The sequence below is a fragment of the Polypterus senegalus genome, chromosome 12 (genome assembly GCF_016835505.1).
Source record: "Polypterus senegalus isolate Bchr_013 chromosome 12, ASM1683550v1, whole genome shotgun sequence".
In the NCBI taxonomy this organism is placed as follows: Eukaryota; Metazoa; Chordata; class Cladistia; order Polypteriformes; family Polypteridae; genus Polypterus; species Polypterus senegalus.
In genome coordinates, this window is record NC_053165.1 from 81,064,095 (window position 1) to 81,072,118 (window position 8,024).

The 8,024-nt window shown below is 41.2% G+C and overlaps 1 protein-coding gene across 6 annotated transcripts in view; it reads right to left on the reverse strand.

Annotated features, from left to right (window-relative positions):
- The window catches only part of smarca4a (SWI/SNF related, matrix associated, actin dependent regulator of chromatin, subfamily a, member 4a), a 70,541-nt gene that overhangs the window by 47,480 nt on the left and 15,037 nt on the right, over positions 1-8,024 (reverse strand). For 2 of the 6 annotated variants that reach the window (XM_039772607.1, XM_039772601.1), the window contains exon 1: positions 6,214-6,384. The exons of 2 other annotated variants lie outside the window; for them this stretch is intronic. The gene's annotated coding sequence lies outside the window, so the exon portion shown is untranslated. Of the gene's footprint in view, positions 1-3,740; positions 3,981-5,952; positions 6,020-6,213; positions 6,385-8,024 lie in introns of those variants that run through there. 2 more of the 6 variants (XM_039772606.1, XM_039772604.1) reach the window with 2 other exon arrangements.

Consider the following 8,024-nt stretch of genomic DNA (forward strand, 5'->3'; position numbering starts at 1 on the left):
CCAATCCTGGGCCCACCAAACCGGACCCCCTCAACACCCTGGCTGCACCTAGAAATTCTGTCCATAAAAGTTAAAAACAGAATCGATGACAAAGGGCAGCCCTGGCAGAGTCCAGCTCTCACTGGGAACGGGTTCGACTTACTGCCAGCAATGCAGACCAAGCTCTGACACCTGCTGTACAGGGACCGAACAGCTCTTATTAGGGGGTCTCGTACCCCATAGTCCCAAAGCACCCCCCACTGGATTCTCCTAGGGACACGGTTGAATGCCTTTTCCATGTCCACAAACACATGTAGACTGGTTGGGCAAACTCCCACGTACCCTCCAGGATTCTGCTAAGGGTGTAGAGCTGGTCCACTGTGCCACGACCTGGACGAAAACCACACTGTTCCTCCTGAATCTGAGGTTTGACTATCAGACGAACCCTCCTCTCCATAACCCCCGAATAGACTTTTCCAGGGAGGCTGAGGTGTGTGATCCCTCTGTAGTTGGAACACACCCTCCGGTCCCCCTTTTTAAAAGGGGACCACCACCCCGGTCTGCCAATCCAGAGGCACTGTCCCCGATGTCCATGCGATGTTGCAGAGACGTGTCAGCCAAGACAGTCCTACAACATCCAGAGCCTTGAGGAACTCCGGGCGTATCTCATCCACCCCCGGGGCCCTGCCACCAAGGAGTTTTTTGACCACCTCAGTGACCTTAACCCCTCAGAATGAAGCAACACTTGGATAAGACTCACTTCTCATTTGCTTTTACTAGCAAGAGTTGAGAGAGCAAAACACTGAGCACAACCAGCCAGACCATCACCGCCTCAGTAAGTCTCTAGCTCCCCTTAGTCCATCTAGCATATTCCAGGTCAGCACCACGTCTTCTCACAATAGGCTATGCCCAGTATACCTTCTGTAGAAATAGAGGAGGTGGCATCTGGCTGTCGCCTGATTATCATCTACTGTTAAATTCTGCTCTGTAATTGTAATATTTTTATTTTACTGTTATACTGTATTGAGCATTACTTGTGTTCTGTTCTGTGTATTGTGTTGTATTGACCCCCTTTTTGACACCCACTGCACACCCAACCTACTTAAATAGGGGTCTCTCTATTTGAACTGCCTTTCCCAAGTTTTCTTCCAATTTTTTTCCCTACTAGGGTTTTTTTTGGAGTTTTTCCTTGTCTTCTTAGAGCAGTGTTTCTCAACCTCGGTCCTGGGGACCCCCTGTGGCTGCAGGTTTTTGTTCCAACCAGATTCCTAATCAGTGACAACACCTGATAGCACTGATCTCATTTAATTAGTGGGTATTTTTTTTATTTTATTTGACATTCAGAAAAGCATAGCAGCATGATTTTTACATTTATAAGACATTTATAAATATTTCTGCTTTTGCTATAGACCTAAATGCTTAACTTTCTTTTGTTGATTTCATTATATTTTGTCCTCTCTCTGTGCAGTTTTTCCCCTTCATTGTATCTTAATAATGACAACTTAAAACGAGCAGAGCAGACACGCTGGCAAACAACGCTGAATTGTAAAACGCTGCAACTACTTTACTGTCAGACCCACTAATTAGTACACAGTGAATTAATTAAACAATTAGAACACCTAGAAAAGTAGAATGAAAATCAAGATGAAAATACTGTTAAAAAGAAAAAAACACATTAATCCTATACTGTATAACTGTTTGGTACATTTTAATATATATATATTTTTTTAGCAAACTTAGTTTTTTAATTAATATTTTGTTCCTTAAACACAGAACTTGGGAAATATCAGTTCACTTAATTAGCCCAGGAGTTCAATTAAAAACAGAAGCTGGTTGGAACAAAAACCTGCAGCTACAGGGGGTCCCCAGGACCGACGTTGAGAACCCTGGTCTTAGAGAGTCAAGGCTGGGGGGCTGTCAAGAGGCAGGGCCTGTTAAAGCCCATTGTGGCACTTCTTGTGTGATTTTGGGCTCTACAAAAATAAATTGTATTGTATTTAGTTGTTCATTCAATTTCCATAACTCACATAGCCACAGTTGAACCTACCAGTGCTTCAAAACAAGCAAAGCAAGTATAGCTAGCTAGAATGTTTGGTCCCTGGGGTGAAATCTGGCATTTAACAAAACCTTTTTAAATAAATACCTATAGATAAATAAAAAAACACACACATTATGGACTCAGCACACAGCAGAATGACTAAAAAGAAAGAATGGGAAAAAAAACAAAAAAAACTTCTGACTTGACAGTCCCAGTGAGACACTTCTGCTAAACAAGTTGTTAGAGAAACGTCCTCAGTATTAGTGTGTCGGAGGGAGGATGTTCAGGATTGTTGATAACAGCACTCAGTTTAGTCCCATACCTGAGCCTGCCATTTTAAATTAACTTGTTGATTAGGTGAGCCTTTCTTGAAGTAATGTTATCAGCCCAGCACACCACAGCATAGTAAATCACACTGGCCATCAAAGAGTTATAGAAGACACTGAAATTATATAATAAATGTAAGATTTTCATGGGTCCTTTGATTAAAAAACAATTGCCTAACAGATAAATCACAGTAGCTACGAATTGAAAGAAAAAAATAAAAAGGATATAAAGTGAAATGTCACCCTACTACTTGAAGGAAAAACAAACTGCTTACCTTAATCACCAACACAATAAGCAATCCACATTAGTCTTGGAAAAAATATGCAGATTTCAAATAAAAATATTTGGACAAGTCGATGTGCAAAGGCCAGAAGAATAAACAAGACCGGCCAAAAAAAAAAAAAAATATTAAGATTTTCTTTGGTATCAGATAAGAGAAAATCATTTTAAAAATATATTAGGCTTTAATTTTAACTCAGTAGGAGTGAAAAATAACTGACTAGAACCAAAGCAATTTTTTTCTTCCCGCTACAATTTTGTTAAATTACATATTATTACACAAACAAAGACAGCAGTAAAGAAAGGTGTGTCAAGGAAAGCCGCACATCGTACTGTATGCCATACTGTGAAACTGAAACATTGGCAATTATTCAGACAGGAAACGACACTCCAATTTAAAGGCAGCCTGCACGTGTGCGCAGGAGCTGTCAACAGCTCATTCAAACAAATACATCAGAGAGACGGGATGGCCCCAGCATCACTCACTGGCACTTCCACAGCAGTTTGTAGATATGTTTATTTAAATAATGCCATGAAGAGGTACTGCAGTATTTTAGACACACAAGTTAACAACTAACAGTTATGGCACTTTGTTTGGCATTTTCAGTTTACTCAGTAAGTTTTTTTTTTTTTAGTAGTGCACTTCACAGAAAACACTACACAGTTAGCCAAGTTGCATATCACTACAAAAAACTTCACTCATATTTTCATTCTAATAAAACTGACTTAAGTTAGTGGGCCAAGTGGCAATAAAGTAAAGGAAGCCAATGCCTACAAACAGACCTAAATTATACACCCCAGTCTCGATAAAAAAAAAGAAAAATGTACTAATTCAAAACGAACTCTGTTTTAACTTTTGTTTGCACCTACATGATCCCAATTTTTTGGCATACAAAACTCTGATCAGATTGTCTCTGTGTAGGAACAGCAAAAAAACATGTTATGCAATACTTGGATCAAAACTTAAGATGAACATTTGGAGGAGGATGCAAGATTTTTGAATCCAAAGTGTGTTCCCAAATCACTCTTCATGCAACACCAACGGTTACTATCAAATTGTACAAGTGAAGAGAAAGATTGGCAAATATACTACAGGTGAGATGAATGATATACTTACTTTTAGTTTCATGCAGCAGGCTGGGCACACAATAGTGCAGTTGTTAACGCTGCTACTTTTAACATAAACCGTCCAGAGTTTGTACTCCATGCCTTATCAATGTCAGTGCGGAGTTTACATGTTCTGTTTCATAGCTGTATGGGTTTTCCTCACACATTGCCTAAACTGGTCTCTACTGCAGGAGTGATGTGTGCATAGGTGGGCACTATAAAGAACTGATGCTGTTTCTTTCCCTGCTCCCAGAAATGCCAGGATAGGCCCAAGCCTCTCATAAACCTGAAATGAATTAAGCAGGTTGAAAATGTAATATTATAATGCCAGCATTAATAAGTCATTGGTCTAAGCTTTCATAAATGTATTGCTACAGTTTCAGGGTGTTGCATGTGAATTATAAGGTGCAAGCAAACATAAATACGTAATATGAAACAAAATCTGAAAAAAAAAAATATATTTTTGGGTGTAAAAAAAAAAAAAAAAAACCATGATCTGTCATGACGAAATTCAACCCAAGACACTTTACAGGTTGAGTAGAGTTGCTTTTACACCTACAGTATTCAATGTAAACACCAACCAATCAAGCGGCTTGCTCCGGTTAACACAGTAGGCCAGTGTAAAGAAATCAACTGACCACCTTGTGCTTCAGAGTACAAACATTTAACCATTAGGTCAAATAGTTTCAAATGTATTTTAAGATAGTGCCCAATTATGCCAAATATCACTTAGGCTTATCTCTAACTGAAGTGTGGGGTTTCATTTTATGTGTTTCACTCTAATTCCCAAGCATGTGCATTAGACTAACTGGCGACTTCAACCAGCAAGTGTGGTATATGCTGGCTGACAACCCATTCAAGATGGTTTCCTAACTTGCACCCGATGTTGCCAGGAAAGTTTCAATAGACCCCGAACTGGACTAAGTGGGTGTGAAAACATTTGATTTTTTTTTTCCTGTCATGATGGGATCAACCATCCTAGAAACCCGATCTGCACCCAATGAAATGGACTATGTGAGCTTGAAGACAAATTAATTACATTTGTAACTCAAGACAATTAACTATTCACATGAACAATGGCCTACTACCATATTTTTACTCTTATTAATTGACTCACACTAGAATAACACATTGAGTCAATGGTAGGGAAAACCAAAGGAAATGTGTACTTACAGCACTGCATCACACTGGTGACAACATATATGGCACCTATTTACAGTAAATACTGTAGTGAATGCTGCTTAAATTTCACTGATATACGTACATCCTAATATGCTGTGAAAAGTGTTCAACTTGCAATTAATCACAAAAATTATTTCTACTGTTATAACAGCTACAGTTTACATGACCCTCCCAGTCACAGTTGTGAATGTGGGGTTTGAACGGGCAGCCCACAATCCAGAGCTTTAGACATCAAACAATGTAACTTTTTTCCATGTAATATATTTTTTTAACAAAAGCAGGTAAATCTAAAAATATTTTGCTTTACAGGCAAATACTTTTGTTTCAAAGGCACCACTTAACCTCGAATCAAACTGGAGTGTAGTACAGCAAAAAGAAATTATAGGCATGCCAAGGCCCAAAACAGCAGCACACATAAAAGGCCCACCTTTTGGATTAAAAAAAAAAATGATAACCTTCAGAGACAGGAGGTATCGACTATAAATCAGATCCAAAACAATGAGCAACGAGTCCGAATCAAAACAATTTGTACACATCAGGTGTTATGAACTCAAAGTCAAATTCTGGACAATAGTCACCAACAATTGAGAGTCAACAGAAGAACCAAACAACATAAAAGACCCAACAGAGATGTGGTCCACCAAGGCTTAATAAAGGTGTAAATACAAAGCTTAAAAAAAGAAAAGCAAAGTCGATTTCACTTCGAATCTGATCTGACGTTATTGCCACATACGAGACCAACGAGGCCACCAAGAGTCCTCCGTGCTGCGTTGATGAGTCGTGGCGGCGCAGCTCCAACCCGGATCACGGTTTCATCCTCCGCTACATGCGGGCACGCCACAAAAAGCGTTACAAATACGCCTCGAACTATCTCACGTAGATTGAAGGTAAAAATACCAAAAAACAAAGGACCTGAATAATAAGGACAAATGCAATCCAGGTCTCCTCGGTAACAAAGAGGTGCACAAGAGCCGGCCATGCTGGTTTTCGCATTAACCCTCTATTTGGAATGGCTTAAAAGACATAAAAGAAGCGAGAACCTGCTTATTGACGGTAGTTTCAGTTATGCACCCGAGACCCAGCAATCCGCCAGTGAACTCGCCTCGCTTCGCATGAAATTCTTCATTCATTCATTCAAACGCCGTCGAGTTGCTCAGAAGAGAGGAGAGGGGCGGGCGAATCCGGCGCGATGTGCCCAATCCAATCCACATGTAAAATTAAATGTACACAAAAATAGAAGGAAAACACAAACAAACCCAAGCTTTCTGGGGACCTTCGGTGGGGCCGAACGAAAGACTTACCGAGAGTCCACTGCGCCGAGAGGCGGCCCTGGCCCCCCACCGGCTCGCGTTTTCTTTGTGAGGACAAAGAGCCGCCGAGCGCTCCAGCTGCCTGCTCCTTTCCTCCTCTTTTTGCTAACAGTCAGTCACTCGACACGCTGTGAATCTCGCGGCCAGCCTCGAGACTGCAGCACCGCCGCCTGCCACAGAGAGCGCGATCTGCCCCCTCCCGCGGAGACACGGCCAAGTCAGCGCATGCGCGCTGGCGGGGCCACTGCAGCGCGGAATGCAGGATGCTGGTGCAGTTTGTGCTGGTGGGGGAGGGGAAGGCTGGCTGGCACAGCCGGAGATAAAAGTAAGCCGCGCTGAAAGCATGCAGTCTACTGGCATGGCATGTGTGTTTTGTAAACTTTAGGCATCAGTGATCTACGTGAATATATACTTAATAAAACGATATAACAATATAACACACGGTGGCGTAGCTGTTAGCGTTAATGCCTTACGGCAGAAGTGCCAGCCCAGTAAGTTGTAGCTGCCTGTGAAGAGCTGGCTTGATCTCCACTTACCTGCATTAACATTTTTTCTCCAGGTATTAAAAGACGTAAGTTACTTTAGATTGGATTTCTGAGCTGGTAAGCCTGAAGTGTCACCTGCGATGGACATGGGACCATGGATTGTTATGTCCCACTTTTCAAGTTTCACTGTTTCAGGGATATCTTTCCTTTCTGAACTGAGTACAAGGCAACAAGTTACAACCAACCCTGATGAGATGTCACCCCCATTGCTATAGTCGCTCATGCACACATCCACACTCACACTGGAAGAATTTGGAGCCTCCACCAACATACATTTGGGCTAAGCCAGTTAGAGAATGGAGGAATAATGTGACACATATCCTCTTATAAATGAATCTGATTAATGTGAATGTAGATTTCAAGGAGTCCATGGCAACTGGCATTGTAGCCACCTCATCACATTGTCATTTTACTTTTTCCCTAAGAAAGTTTAGGAACATTATTACATTTCATTATTAACAAAAATGTACCCCTTGGCACCCTGCCCGGGGTTTGTTCCAGTCTTGCGCCATGTGTTGGCTGGGATTGGCTCCAGCAGACCTCTGTGACCCTGTATTAGGATATAGCGAGTTGGGTAATGGGTGGATGGATGGATGTACCCCTTGATATCTATGAATCACAGACTTCAAGCAGTTGTTGCATGCAAGGGATATATGACAAAGTCCTAAACATGATGGCTGTAATTGACCTGCCACTGCTATGCCATAAAACACTGTGGTGACCTGAACTGGGGAGGCCATATAGAAAAAGTGGTGTGTGACTGAAATGTATGCAAATCTCCTTAACTGAAAGACTGAAGTGTGCACTTTAATCACAAGAGTGAATTATTTGATTTGTAATTTTAAACTGTAGAGCAGAGGGGACATCAAACAAAAAAATGTGTCTTTGTCCCAAACAGTATAATAAAATGCCAAAAATGTGTGTGTCTGTCCAGTACCTCTGAGCAATCTGCTTGGTCACTTTGGCTTTGGTAGCTCAGTGGTAAGCATGACAATGTCACAATACTTTAGTAATGTGAAGTTCAATTCCTGATTGTGACTTTATTTTTATGAAAAAGTATTTGAAATAAGAGTTTTTCAACAGCAACAAAGTGACTTAATTTACTGAGTGATGTTGGGTCACTAAATGCTAAAAACGCAAAGCCTGAGTTGCCTGAAGTATCCACAAGAATATGAATGATGTTGTTATGGCGGGTAATGGGGGCCCATCTACCATTGGTGATAGTCACAAAGTGGACAGGAGGTGAGCAAGAAGCCT